Consider the following 16,184-nt stretch of genomic DNA (forward strand, 5'->3'; position numbering starts at 1 on the left):
TGTACTTGTTTTACCTGCAAATCTTCAAGAATTTTCCTGAGCCACACAATTTCTTTCATTGCTTCAGCTGCTGCCACGTATTCTGCTTCTGTTGTGGAATCTGCTGGAACTGATTGTTTGCGTGATCTCCAGGAGACAGCTCCTGATCCAAGACTCATAGCATATCCTGAAGTAGATACCCCAGTTTCTTTGTCTCCATCGAAGTCTGAATCAGAGTATCCAATCAAGCTGAAGTCGTCCACCTATGTATACTTGATTCCAAGGTCTTGAGTTCCCTTCAAGTACCTTAGAACTCTTTTTGCAGCAGACCAATGTCCCTCACAAGGCTTTTGCATAAACCTGGAGAGGATTCCAACAGCAAATGAAATGTCTGGTCTGGTAGTAGTGAGGTAGATGAGACTTCCTACAAGCTGTCTATACTTTGTTGCATCCTCAAATTCCTTTCCTTCAATAGATGTGAGCTTCAAGTTTTGTTCCATTGGAGTAGAAAGAGGATTGCACTCTGTCATGCCAAATCTGTTTAACAAAACTCCAATGTATTTCTTTTGAGAAAGAAATATGGATTTTGGATGTTGGGTTACTTCAATGCCAAGATAGTAATGAACATAGCCCAAATCAGTCATTTCAAAACTTTTTCCTAATTCTTTCTTTATGGATGCAATATAGCTTTCATTGTTCCCTGTCATTAAAAGATCATCTACATATACCACAAGATATACAATTGTTTTGCCAACTTTCATGACAAATAAAGTTGCATCATCAAAATCAAAATGTTTGAAGTTGAGTTTCAGAAGATGCTCAGTTAGTTTTTCATACCAGGCTCGTGGTGCTTGTTTGAGGCCATACAAGGACTTCACAAGTTTGCATACTTTATGTTCATGTCCTTTCACAGCAAATCCTTCAGGCTGGGACATAAAAACATTTTCTTTTAGATCTCCATTCAAGAATGCAGTTTTTACATCCATTTGATGGACTTTCCAACCGTTCTGAGCAGCTAGTGCAAAGAGTGTCCGGATGGTGGCCCATTTTGCTGTGGGGGCAAAAGTTTCCTCATAATCGACCCCTTCCTTCTGTGCAAAACCTTTTTCCACAAGCCTAGCTTTGTGCTTGTCAAGTGAGCCATCAGCTTTGTACTTGTTCTTGTAGACCCACTTGCAGCCAATTGGTTTGATTCCAAATGGAGGATCAACCAGCTTCCAAGTGCCATTCTTTATGAGGGCATCATACTCCTTCTGCATCGCTTTTTTCCATTCATCATGAGAAGCAGCTTCTTTGAAGGAAGTTGGTTCAAAATCTGTAGACAAGTTCAATTCACAATCATAAGTAACATCCATATCAACAGGTGAATTAGAGTTATCTACATCACCTCCATCTTGTCGGTTTGTATTTCTGGTTCCTGTTTTTCCAATTTCATCAGGATGAACACTTTCAAGTGTCTTTGTCAGCCACTTTGGGGGACCTTTCTGAGATGGTCCAGGCTGCTCTATTGATTGAGTTGGGACTGAATCAAGATTAAGTCTCCCAATTCTATCAATTACATCACTTAAAGCATCATCTGTTGTTGGAGTGTCATGCAGGGGAGATTGTTCTTCAGAAGAAGATTCCACATGTTGATCTAGTATAGGAATCCCCCCTTCAAGATGTGGAATCTGATTATCAAACTCTTGAAATGATTTCGGTTTTGTGAATCTATCCAAGCGATCAAGTTGCCGCTCAACAACACTGTCAGATTTGGATGATTCAAGAAAAATGACATCTCTAGATACAACAAACTTTTTATTTACTTCATCATAGAGACGGTATGCTTTAGAGGTGTTTGAATACCCCAGGAAGATACACTTACGACTTCTAGCACCAAGTTTGTTTCTATGTACCTTTGGTATTAAAGCATAACAGGTGGAACCAAAAATCCTGAGATGTTTTACCGAAGGAACATGTCCATACCACAATTCATAAGGAGTCTTGTTTCTTATAGCACTAGATGGACATCTATTCTTTATATATGCAGCACATAGAACAGCATCAGCCCAAAACATTATCTTTACATTTTTGAAGAAAAGCATGGATCGTACCATATTCAAGATTGTTCTATTCATTCTTTCTGCTACACCATTCTGTTGGGGATTATAAGGTACAGTTGTTTGATGTTTCATCCCATGTTGGCAAAGATAGTTTTCAAATTCATTTGATGTATATTCTTTTCCATTATCAGTGCGAATAGACCCAATATGAGATTGTGCATCATTTTCAATCCACTTATGAAAATTCTTGAATGTTTGAAAAGCATCAGATTTGTTCTTCAATAAATAAACCCAACACATTCTGGTGTGATCATCAATAAATGTCATGATATATTTATTTCCATTTGCAGAAGGAACACGCATTGGACCACATAAATCTGAATGAATGAGTTCAAGCTTCCTATGTGCTCTTGAATGTGAATCATGAAAAGACTGTTTGCTATGCTTTCCTAGAATGCAAGCATCACATTGCTTATGTTTTCTAGGAATTGTAGGCAAACCAGCAACACCATTTTTCTTTAATAAGCGAAGACTGTCATAGTTTAAATGTCCAAATCTAGCATGCCATAATAAACTTGATGGAAGTGTACCTTCTTCATGATGAGAAATATATGAGAAATGTTGTGCATGAGCAGAGGTTCCTTGCAGTTTAAGAAGTCTTTCTTCTTCTATTCCCCTCATGACAAGTGAGTGGTCAGATGCCTTTCTTACCTCAAGCTTTCCATCAAACATATGAATGGAGTGACCTTGCTGGCGGATGTGGACCAAGGACAGCAAGTTTCTCTTGAGCTGTGGGAGATATAGAACATGATCCAGAAGAAAGTCTGGAAGACCAGGCAGTTTAACCCTGATTGTGCCAAGCCCTGATGGCTTGATTTTTTACTGATCTGCAAAGTATACTGCTCCATCAACATTGTCAGTGAAATCTTCAAAAAGTCTTTCCTATGGGTCATATGACAGGTTGCTCCTGAATCAAGCAACCAATCATTTTTCGAAGAAGCAAGTGAAGCATTAAATAAATCTTCATTTACTCCAATGTTACATTGTGCCTCAATATAGTGAGCGGATTCAGGTGCTTTACCTTTGTCTGTGTCATCAGTTTTACTTTTCTGCTGGTTTCTTCTCTGCTCAATTTTGTCCCATGGTAGCTTGCAAGTAGAAGCATCATGTGATCCATTTCGTTTGCAGCGAATGCAATGCAGATCTGCCTTTTCTCCTTGAGAATGTCTGCCCCCCCTGCCTCTGAAGTATCTTCTTCTTTCTCTTGAATGCATACTGTAACAAAAATTATTTCTGCTGATAGAAAATCTTTACGTTACAGCCTTCAAATCTCTCTAATATTTGCTAAAAAAACATCAGTATTTCATTGTACATATCACTGCAATACTACTATGTTTTGAAAAATGCGCAAGGGATCACTTCAATACTTCAATGTATTAATATATCACTTCAATATATCAATGTATCATGTAAAGTCACAGGGTTCGGCGAACCTGAAGCTTCAGGTTCGAAATTCGCCGAACCTGTAAAAAAAAATTCAGGTTCGTTCAGGTTCGCCGAACCTGAAATTCGAACCTCAAGGCGAACTCGAACCTGATCGAATTTTATCGAACCTCAACGAACCTCATCGAACCTAATCGCGAACTTCAACGAATTTGTTCAGGTTCGACGGTTTTCCTTAGACGGTTTTGTTGACGGTTTTAGAAGAAAACTAGGGGCCGCATACCGCCTTTTAGCAATTGTTCCCGCCAAATTATTTTTTATAAACCATCGCTGGCTAGCGTTTTGGCACACACTGCCGGCTGAGCGTTTATTTGTGCCATTTGTGGAGTTCAGTTTGCGTTTGCAACTTTGCACTTGCAGTTGCAGTGAGTTTGAAACTTTGAAGTTTGAAGACGTGCCTGAGGCAGTGGGCAGTGGGCCGAGGCTTGCCGCGTGAGGACTGAGGCCTTGAGCAGTCGACGCAGACCACCGACGCACCGCGGGCGGCGACACCAGTGTCACAGTGACGCAGCACCTTCAATCTTAATTTATGATTATTATTATAACTTTTAAATATTTTATTATATAAAATCTATGTTTTTATAATAGATTAGGAGGTTTTAAAAAATTATAAATTTAACTATTCTTTTATTAAAATATATTTTGCAATGGGAAAAATATAAATAAACTAAACTGCAAAATAAGTTGTATATTATCTTTGGATTTTTCGGTTTTTTTATTTTATTTTTAATAACATTTATCTTTCAAAATGGAAAAGGCACGTCATCATATTTTTAATAACATTTATCTTTCAAAATGGAAAAGGTACGTCGTCATAATCTGAATAGATTAAACATGTTCGAAGTTGCTTTAGATGTATATATTAACAATGATAGGGTGATTATTTGAATATGTTTGATTTTTAATTTGTTGTTTTATTATCAAGAATACAAATAAGACCAGAGTTATATATAATATTATTTAATTAATTATAACCAATTATATTTTAAGAAAGATATTTTCAAATTATTATTATAATAATAAAGTTATAGTAATATATAAAGAGTAAATATAAAATATTCAGTGTATATATATATATATGTTTGGTTGTTGTATAAATAATATTTTATTTTATTTTATTACTTTTTAATATATATATATATCCTATTTTAGTGTCTTAAAAGTTATTAAATGTAATTTTAAAGATAATGATTATGAACTATGGTTTATTATAATTTTATTTTATTCAAAGTAATGATCTTTATTTAGTTTTTTGGTTTGTTATTGTTGTTAGGTAAGATTGGATTGTTCATCATCATAATCTATAATTACAATTAACAAAATATTTTAATTTACAAATCAGTAAAACTTAAATTGACTTTAACATTAATTTGAATTCAATACTTTTACTTTAATTTAACTATATTTAAATTAAGCCACAGGTACTAGATAATGTAATTTTAAAGATAATGATTATGAACTATGGTTTATTATAATTTTATTGTATTCAAAGTAATGATCTTTATTTAGTTCTTTGGTTTGTTATTGTTGTTAGGTAAGATTGGATTGTTCATCATCATAATCTATAATTACAATTAACAAAATATTTTAATTTACAAATCAGTAAAACTTAAATTGACTTTAACATTAATTTGAATTCAATACTTTTACTTTAATTTAACTATATTTAAATTAAGCCACAGGGACTAGATACTATGTAGCACTTGTTACATTTTGAGTTAAAATGTCGTATTAGGTATTTATTTGTTTGTTTATTTTATTATTGAAAATGATGAATTAACATTATTTGTTAATATAATAAACAAATTAAACCCTAAATATTTTTTAAACTTAATATAGTATTGTTGGGGAAAATTTGATTTGTAAATAATAATAATTATTAAAAAATATAATATAATATTTTTTATTTATTTTTATTTATAAAATGATTTAATTTTATAAATAATAATAATTATTAAATTTCTATTTATTAAAAGTAAATATGTATATACTACTACTGTATGTTTACATTTAACTAGATGTTAGAATGATTACATTATTCATGTATGTTTACTAATAAGAATTTATGTTCATGTGTTTATGGATCGATTTTGAATTTTCTATTATTTTGTCATATATATATATATATATATATATATATATATATATATATATTGAAAAATATGTATAGCCGAACCTCATTCGAACTTGATCGGAAAATTCGAATTCGAATCGAACTTAATCATTGTCGAACTCGAACCGTGTGACATAGGTATCATGTAATATTACTTTGAAAGCAGCGCAATATATAAATGCTTTGAATGATATAAATGTTTTGAATGATACTGCACAATACTCAACACTTTCAACTATCCTAGCAGCTTCGTGTCAAGAATGCATGGAAAACGACCCTCTGGATCCTTTCCGCTCCAAGTATAAGCATCTGTGTGGCATAGATGATATTGCATACTATAATATTCAATGTCTATACAGCTGACAGTGGATCGCTGCCACCGTTGACATTTCCAAACCCGACCGACCACTACTATGACGTGCGAAAAAAGTCGGTGACTGTAATTCAATAGGCAACGTGATTTTGATTCCGTGAGCGTGAGAAGGAGATTCAATGTGCCATTTGCGTGGACAGCCGAGGTATCTGGACTGTAGTAGTTTAGGTAGTATATCCAATTTCTAAATCTTTTCTTAATCCGTGGGAATTGTTTTGAAACTCATCAAATTACTGTAGGCACATTTATTATAATTAATAAGCAGCTGACAGCTAATAACTCGTTTCAAATACATAGATGATAATGCATACAATAATATCATCTTTATGAGTCACATACAATATCTTTATGCCTTGGTCCCGCTGAGCATATTTTTTGAAACATCAAAGTTTCTGAGAGAAATATGATTAGCCCAGTTCTCAGGAATCCTTCCTGTTAACTTGTTCCCATAGAGCTCAATCTGTCCTATTTGATTCAACTTTGTGATGGTCTCTGGAATAAGTCCCGAGAGCTGATTCGAAGACAGATCCAGGTTTGTCAAAGACGACAGATTGCCAATAGAATCCGGAATATCACCCACTAGATTACAAGAACGAGCAAATAGAATCTGTAACTTTGCTAGCTTCCCCAGCTCCGGAGGTATCACACCGGGGACAAAGCTGCAAGGCCATCACATGCAAAGCTGTTTGGTGAGGGTTTGAGGAGGCAGAGGAGCGACGCTGCAAGCGGAGGTTGCGTGTGAGATTATCTCGATCGATTACAGTGCGAGGCTTAGGATAACTAAATCCTGCCACAATGGGGAAGACGGACTTGCAAAACGATTTGAATTGAAATGGCCAGAGCCAGGGCGGACTTGCGAAAAGAGTTGTTAAGCCAGCTCAAGGAGCTCAAGGCTGAGCTTGCCTTGCTCAGGGTTGCAAAGATCACCGGAGGAGCGCCCAACAAACTCTCAGAAATCAAGGTCGTGAGGCTTTCGATGGCTCTGATCTGAGGCTCGGGGGCGTGACGAGATATGTCAACAGAGACCCAGATGAAAGAGGGGCAGAAAAAAATCTATTATGTCACCGGTGAGAGCAAGAAGGCGGTAGATACCATACAATGGGAAATGTACCTGAATGTTCCTGAGAACAACGAGCTGCAAGTCGGCGTTTCCTTTGAAAACTTCTCAACGGAAGGATCTACAACGTTCTCAATGATCTGTTGCAGAGCCAGTGCATCTGGTGTGGAGAGGCAGCGAATCGCAGGACAATTTTCTTTAACTGATGCGCAGAGAATTAATGACACTCAGGGCAGAGCAGCGCTCAGGAGAGAGCAGCGCTCAGGACTGAGCAGCGCTCAGGACAGAGGAGCGCTCAGGACAGAGATGGGAGTTACAAGGAATCTGGGACCTGCGCTCTGATACCATGTCAGGCCAGGGTAACTCCAAAATGGGCAGAAGAAAACTGATTGACTATTTCATTAGACGACTATTGTTTATATACATAGAATGGACGGATCAGTTCATCTTCTTGATGACTGTTCACGTTCCAGTTTACCCAACCGTTGAAGATTAGGTGTGAACAAAATGCATTACGATCTTCCACCAAGCCACATCCATTCTGCTTTCCTGCCTCTGCGAAGTAAAGGTTTGGGCCTTAGGGTTTTCATGTCTTCAATCAACCATTTCTCTCCTAAGTTCCAACGTGACTATATGTTGCATCATCTACAACAACTTATTGCTTGTCTGGAGGAATAAAACCTTCTTCCCTTGTATGGGACTTGCAGCATGATTCTGACGCGATGGAAATTTGTAGAAAGCGGTTCGGCTTACCTTCGTCAGCCAGAGCACTAGTGTTGGTTGCATCTCAGACAATGCAGGTTTGAGCCTCCTTGACATCGTTATTCAAGAAAAGAGCGACTACATCATGACTACATCCTTGCTTTAAGAGGCGCTCTGCTCCACTCAAACTCGCTAGTAACCAAACTCCTGATCTCATAATGCTGAGAGAAAAACTGGTAACGCAATTGGTGTGTCAACTGGTAGTTGAACTGCACTAAGTTTACTATTGATAGCCGCTTGTGTTTATTCATCTGGTTTCTTGTTGTTGGTCTGGGCTATAAAAGACGAGCAGAAAGTGCAATCCATTATTTCGCTATACCCGTGCATATTATATATCCGCCTAAATATACACCGCTCAACCATTTATATCGTTGAAATCTGGTCTCCGTGTAGCTCCATTTTTTTGAAGGTTGAATGGTATATTATGGTGATGGTATTGAAGAATAGTATAATGTTATATGCTTTATAATATATGTTGGAAACCATGCAATGTAAATCTTATGTGCGTTAAGCACTGTGTTCTTCTTATGTTTGTTGGAAAGTGCTCAACATATGCTACAAAACTAGTGAACCTTCAGTGACTTGTGCATTGTCACCCGTGAGTTGCGTTGATTCTCGTGCTTCTTTGAAAAAGAAGAAATTTGTTGGTTGCATGCAGAAACCAAAGCTAGGGGTGATGTGTTGTTTCATTATATTTTTTGATCTAGAGTGCGTTAATATGTTTTATGTTAAAGACCGTGCTTAACCTTTCATTGGTTCTCTCCATAGGGCACAATAATTCATACAGGGTTTTGACTAGATTATTGAAGGATGGATTTAGACTCGAAGAACTTATGGGATTATTTGGAAAGAGAGAGTTGTCAAGCATTGCGTTTCTGAGTTTCGTTTAGATTGACACCCACAGAGATTATATTAGGCTCTAGTTGTTATATGCGTTCAGGTCATATTAAGAACCAGTCATTACTGCTCATGGTTGGTGTGTATGCTGATTTACATTTAAGTCCTAGCATGTTGATTACGCTGGATAATGTCATATGGCATATGCTTTAGCATTGGATGATTGATTATATTGGACTTTGTTTACAGTGTTGTTAAATTTGTTGCCTCTTATCAATTGTTGAGTTTGTAGCATGGTGGAGTACCCATTTATTTGATTTTGGGATTGCATTCAACAATATAAATTGTTGGAAAATGGCCGATGGAGTGTTGGAATTACTAAACAATTTAATACATTCTATTGTAGACAATACAATCATGATTGATAAAGCCATTCTCAAAGACATTCAAACATGTCTACATAATGCACATGACAGGATTGAAATTTTGCAGCTTGAATCTCCGCTTCAGCAAGATGAGTTACAACAACATTAGCATCATGACACCCATCAGCAGCCAGCAAGTGGTCAAATCAATAACATTGAGATAGACTCCCATCAGCAGCAAATCAATAATGTTGATCTAGTACCCAATGAAGGAGCAAATTTGCATGCAGATGCAGAAATTCAGCATACACTTCCCAAGACCATCATCAGACCTTGGGAAGAGCTTGTCCATAACAAGCACAGAACTAGTCTTGGATATGACAAGGATGTGTCCTTTCATATTCCAGATTACTCAAAGCCCATCCAGTTCCATAGTGTTGGGTTTTTTCATGACATTTCACCTTCAGTTGTTCCAGATTTTGCTCCTCTTCCACAGCAACAACAACAAAATGTTAAATGCCAACATTGTGACTGAGTTGGCCATATCAAAGATCATTGTTTTCATCTTCATCCATGTGAGCATTGTCATAAAACCACTCATTCTTCAAACAGATACTTCAAAAACAAGCCTCCTGCAAGAACAAAGATTCACCTTGGATGGATCGCTTCTTGGCAATGGGCTTCAACATCCAAGAAGATATTTCAGTCATATGTCATAATTTCTTCTAGAGTATTGAAAAGTCTTGCAGTTGAGTTTTCTCCATCATCTGACCTTCTATCTTACGAGGGGGGGAGTGATGGTAATATACAAGTTTCAAAGCCACATCAAGCGAGCCTGATCCACAACCTGCCATACCAAATTCAGAGTTGTAACCAGAGACAGAGATGCCCCTGAGCATGCCTTTGGTTGGTGGTCAGCCTTAAACCATCTATGCAGGATTGGGACCTCCCTTTTCAGGTTGAGCTTCTTCCTCTTCAAATAATTGGGAACCCTTCCTCTAACAAAAAACTTCAACTTCTTGCCAGTTTTGGAAGAGTTCCAAGAATTGCATTAAGCATTCCAGAGTTGGTGGTCATCCTTAAACCACCGCAGGTTGTAGACCTGCATTTTCCAGGTTGAAGGTCTCCCTCTTCAAATCATTAGGGACACTTCCTCTAGCAGAAGATTTCAACTTCTTGCCAGATTTGGAAGAGTTCCAAGAACTGCACTAAGCATTCCAGTGTTGGTGGTCATCCTTAAACCACCCTCTTATACCAACATTTCAGAGAGCACATTCAGCCTAGTGCTGCCATGCACTTTTGCACATTTTGTATTACAGCTCTCTTCTTGGACTCATACATACCCCTTTGGATTAAGGGAGGGAATGTTGGACACCTAATCCACTAAGGGTTATGGTGAGGAAGTTGAACAGTCAAAGGGAGTCCAAGAGACCTTGGAAGATGAATCCAAGGGTCACTCCAATGTACTATAAATGTATATCATGTGAATAATATATGCATTCAATGTTTATCCTTCATATCTTCTGCCTTCGCCATTGTTGTGTTTAACAAAATGTCAAAAACTTGTGAAGGAAGCCAGCAATGGGGGCTAATTGGAGACCCCTCACACTAAAATATGGAAAGAAACACCAAAAGGAAATCTATAAATATGAGAAAGGGAAAATCATTTTAGCATCATTGTAGATTGGATATTTCTGTTTTGTGAGCTGAGGCTCTAGGATTTTAAGACCCCTTTTTCCCTTGATTGGTTTCGGTGGTTGTGATCTGCCCTAGCCAATCCCTTTCTTCCTCTCACCTGTTTGACATAAGCTTCTGAAACGTTTTCATCTTGTTTTGGATATCAAGGAGAGAGATCCGAGGGCTATTGGCTTAGAAAATATGTTGTGGCTCTGTGGCATAGGGCATCAAAGCATTGGAGGAGCAGTAAGATAGTTCTGGTGTCTCATTGGAGGAGCAGTCAGATAGTTCTGGTGTCTCATTGAGGCAGCGACCTCCTTTAAAGAGCTCTCTGTGGGAATCCCAAGGCAAATAGGGCAGAACACTGCGCAAATCAAGGAATATTTCCAAGGTTGGGCGAGGTCTGGGCCTATTCTGGGCAGTCAAGCAAGAATCTGCTCAAGGTGTGGCATTCCCACCATAAAGAAGTGAAATCTGTGTGAATTGCCTACGCGGCAACCAACCTCAGCAGGAGCAAGGAGCTACCCTTATCCCAGCCAGCACCACATATTAAGGTGACCCTTTTCCGCAGAGCAGAAGGGATGGAAACACGGATAACAGCCTGTTAAAGCAAGCATTCAGTACGTGGGAACATAAACAGCAATCAACCCAGTGGCAGCAAAGGTAATAACAACTGCGTAGGAGATCTGGAAGGCTGTGGCCTATATTTCTAAGGCACTGTTGGTTAACTGTTTAGGTCTGGGCAGCAAAGGACGAGTTTGGGGCAGCAGTTGAGTTACGAGTGTGTAAGATAGCTGGTTGGCCAGCCCAATTGAGGCATCGCTGGGATTGATAATAGCCAAGACCAAACTGTTACACAGGTCATAACTATCTTATAATATTGGTTATAAATTGGTTGTTGTATCAGATTGATTCGTTAGATATTAGTTATTACTATTGTTGCAATCACACATAGGACTGCTAGCTTATATTATTAGACTACCACTGTTATGTATAAACAATCAGATCCACTGGTGAAACAGACCTAGGAGCGGTTGATGATAAATTGGAACCACTATGAACGATTGGAGTTTTGTGAAAACCTACTGCTCGACTATATGGCTGTGTTCTCTTTATCTATTTAGAGTTGAAAGGAAGACTGTAAGAGTTAGTCAATTTATTTTGTGATTTTATAAACCTAAGGGCAAAAATTCCCTAGGGATACTACATCACTCGAGGCAGATGTCCTTCAGAACAAGAACACCATGAAGACAAGAAGTGCTCATTTGCATAGGGTCCAAAGAAGTAGAGTGGAGTCTTCACATCCTACAATTTAGCTATTTATCCCACTTAAAGCTTTCCTCTACAATTTTGGCTTGAACCACCTGTTTGACTTTGACAAGTGGGGGGGATCATCTTCTCCTTCAGATTCCAGAACATGTACCAAAGAGTTTAAACTTTAGAATCTGTTGCTAAATTTTCATCTCCCAGTTGAACAGTACTATTGGGACCTCTTGCATGTTTTTAACATTTGCAATTTTAGATGCAATATTGAAGGATCCCCAAACGAGATTTGGGGAAGTAGGTTTTCCTTATTTTTCCTTTCAATGACCAATTCTTTCAGCTTGAGTTTGTTGAATTCCACTTCCACCACCTTGTTTGTGAAATCAAAAACCTCAGAGCATGGCCAACCGTTTTCAGACTCAACTTCCTTGAATCTTGCCAAGATATTTTTTATGTGTGCTACCCAAATGCAGAAATCTACTAGAGAAAAAGAAGAAACGTCAACCAGATGGGTGGCCATGGGACTATACTTCATCAGATGTTTGTTGTCTACAAATCCCTTCCAATCAAGATTCGTTGTTGGAGAAAATAAATGGTTAATGTTTGTTGTGACAATGCTACATGATCCATATGCTTGAGGAAACAAGTAGGGGGGCAAGGGCATGATAAAGTGCAAGAAATAGGGAAACCAAGAGACGGGATTGGGGGGATCAATGAAGAAACACCAGCGCTTGTGAGGGTTACGAGAGAGGTAAAGGGAGACAAGGACAGGCGAAAAGTGGTTGAGGAAGGTGCAATGCTTGCAAAAAAGGTTGAGGACAATAGGTAGGAGGTCATGAAGGTTGTGGGGATAGGGGGGACTGAAACGACTAGGGAAGACAAAGAAAGGGTCAAGGGGTAGGGGAGGTCAAGGATGACGATAGGAAAGATTAGGAGGAATGTGGGGAATAAGGGAAATTCTAGGAGGATTTAGGGGGTGATGATGAAAACAAATAGGACAAGGAGGGGAGAACAGTTTATGGAAGCCTAGGTGGTCACTAAAGATGACAGGGAGAGAAGACAAGGAAGGGATCTAGAAGAAGCTCTGATGCCATGCAAGCTCACAAGCACACACAAATCCAAGAAGCTCATGAATGGGTGTTGCAACAGCTAGAGCTTCACTATGATTGGTGCTCACGAGGTTGCTCATGGAGTGTTCACAAGGATGAAGGGGTACTCATTACAGGACATCTAGAGGACAAAAGGCACAAAAAGAATCTTTTGACACATTTAACCTTATTGATAAGTATTTTAGTAAAAAATGAAGTTTTCACAAGAGTCAAAGTGGTCCAAATGCGAAAGAAAAAACCATATACTATAAAACCTGTCCCAAATAATACGTACAATACAGTGATTACAGTGAACTCAAAACACAACATCAATACAGGTTACGATACAAGTACATAAATGCAAAATATTATGCCTCCAATATACTTTTCCAATATCCAAGATTACAAATACTTTAATAAACAATTTAACATCCTCAAAAACAAACATGGATATCACCACCATCTATTCAAGGACACCCTCTAGTGATGGCTTTCCCTCCCACCAGATACAGATCCCTCTAGAGCAAGGTTGGATCAAAATCAACTTTGATGGGGCAGCCAAAGGCAAACCAAATGATGCAAGTGCAATGCAGTTAACAAGGAAAGTGCGGGATATTGTGAAGCCCATTAGTTCAAAATTTTGGGAGAAAAGATTCATAAATCCATAGGAATTGAAGTAGTCAACACTAGAATCAACTTGTCACTAAAGCTTAAAGTTAACTATCAAAATGGTATCGTTTAAGGTGACTCAAAGTTCATCACAGATGTCATACCCAATAAAAATAATTCACCAACCCATCATTTCCAAGGGTACTTAGAAGAAATTAAGAAAAGTCTCAAAACCCTTTCAAGGAGCCCATTTTGTCCATGCCAGAGTCCAGACAATCAACAAATCAGGTTGCAGACCATATAGCCAAGCTTTCCATTGAAGAGAGTATACACATAAAACATAAAGTTACAAATCAACTTACTAAGACCTCGAGAAGGAGAGAAATTGGAAGTTGAAACTTAAATCTCATTTAGGATAAATGGTTTGCATAAAATGTGGTGCATTAAACTTGACGCCAATGTTACCCTTACATCTTAGTGAAAATTTTGATAATTCTCAAATCAAACTTTAATCATTGGAATGTCGTGGGATTAAGGATGTTGTGCAATTGTCATAGTTATGAGAGGGAAAGATATTGTACCAAAAGGGTGTTGGGAGATTTGCAGGACATATCTATCAATAATCAGCCATGAATTTGTTCATGAACACTGTGTCTCCCTGTCAACCTCGCTCTAAAACTCGGACAAGCTCTAGTAGAATGCATTGACATGGTTTGAGTCTTGATAGCAAAAGAAAAAGGAGACTCAAGAAACCAATTACTCCTCCAGGCACATGAAGCTGCCTTTATTAGTGGCACTAAGTCTGAACTGAGATATTTTCCTGGAATAAACAATGCGTGCAAATATTCCTCAAGTGAAACACTCCATAGGACAAGAACAATACAAGATAAAACCTCGAAACAGCAACCAAGACATGTGCCCACCTCCTCCCGAGTTTGGAATAAAATGAGCTCTGAAAATAGAACCAAGAACGCCCACCATGGACTTCACGATGTGAGGATAAGGCAGTCCAACTGCAGAAGTAGTTCAGCATGAGACAGATTCTAAAACTAATGCCCAAAAGGTATACTCTCCTACTGGTTGCACCCTGACTTAGCATAACTAATTGTGCATGCATGAAGAAACCCAAACAGTCACAAATCTGTGCCTTGATGTGCATGTTGAATACTCCTCAAAACAATGCATAAACTGGGCATAGAAAACAGAGCTTCAATCTACTGGAAATAACCCTCATGACATACAATCAAAGCATGTCAAATTCAAGCTCAAATCAAGCCCATAGCAGCACCCTCACTCCACAATTCTTTGACTGCTGAGTTGGCACCAGAACAGTGCACAAACAGGAGTCTGATCCAATACTACCCATGCAAGAAAAAAAGAAAGAAAGCCAGATCAAAAGAAGTGATATATGAACACCGTCCTGATAGTTATAGACAATTAAACCAGCAGCCACATCCGCTGATCTGGAACTCACAACAAACAATACCCATCACTGGCAAAATAGGGGGCTCAAAAAGAGTGCCTTTTCCACCTCAGATTTCATTAGCACATAAAGATGGCACCCAACTGTAGGCAGGAAAAATACAACAAAAGTGCTCTTATCATGACAAAGTTCGACAAATTTGCAATGCTTTCTTGTATACACAAACTATAACAGAACTGAGAGAGAGAACAGATCCCTAAGACCAAATCCAGGTTTTCTGCGTACATGATGTCTCGAATTGACATAAAGAAAACTGGACAGAAAAATTGGAACATTTGCTCAATTTAGAACACCTTGATAATTAATTGTCACAAAATGGAACTGTTGGCCCACTCTATTCAATCAATAAATCTGCAAATAATCTCCTAAGCCAAACTGCCTCGCATGACCCTTTCACAGCTACCCTGTACTCTTCCTCAGCAAAATAGAGTGAAACAACATGGTGTTTCTTGCTAATGGATGAAACTGCTTATGTTCCAATATTGAACACATAAGCAGTAGTTGAATTTTTATCATCCGCAAATCCTGGTGATACGTAAAATAATAGAAGCTTGAATCTTCCAAGAAAAAAGAAAGTAAGTATGTCAATGTCTGAAATGGCAAAGATAGGTCAATGGGACTCAAAAGCACATCAAACAATAATGGCAATGCAGGAGCACTCAAGGCGTCTCCTGGAGATAAAAACAAACTAAAGATGCAAAGGAGTAAACACAAGAGGTAAAAAACAGTCAATGAAATGGAGACCAGTCCTGTGCAGGAAAAAGAGTTAATCTGCCCCAGAATCAGAATTTAGAAGAGGAACTTGCCCCCTTGTCAACCACTTTGAGAAATAGATTTTAGGACTAAATATTATACCCCTACAAGTGGATAGAGATTGAAGAACTTAGTATAGCTTCCATCACATCTAAATGACATGAAGCATGCACTTATTGTGAAAGACAGGGTAAAGAACATGGGAAAAAAATTGTCACAAAATAGGACTTTGCTCTACCAAACATTTAAGAAAAGTAGGAATTTAGATCAAAACTCCTTT

At 38.1% G+C, this 16,184-nt stretch overlaps 1 protein-coding gene across 2 annotated transcripts in view; it reads right to left on the reverse strand.

The window, feature by feature from the left end:
* The window catches only part of LOC149205059 (putative RNA 3'-terminal phosphate cyclase-like protein), a 93,957-nt gene that overhangs the window by 60,337 nt on the left and 17,436 nt on the right, over positions 1–16,184 (reverse strand). The gene's annotated exons all lie outside the window — the stretch shown is intronic.

This window comes from Pinus tabuliformis, chromosome 1_2 (genome assembly GCF_031772625.1).
Source record: "Pinus tabuliformis cultivar Carrire ecotype Pingquan chromosome 1_2, CPIR1, whole genome shotgun sequence".
Taxonomy (NCBI): Eukaryota; Viridiplantae; Streptophyta; class Pinopsida; order Pinales; family Pinaceae; genus Pinus; species Pinus tabuliformis.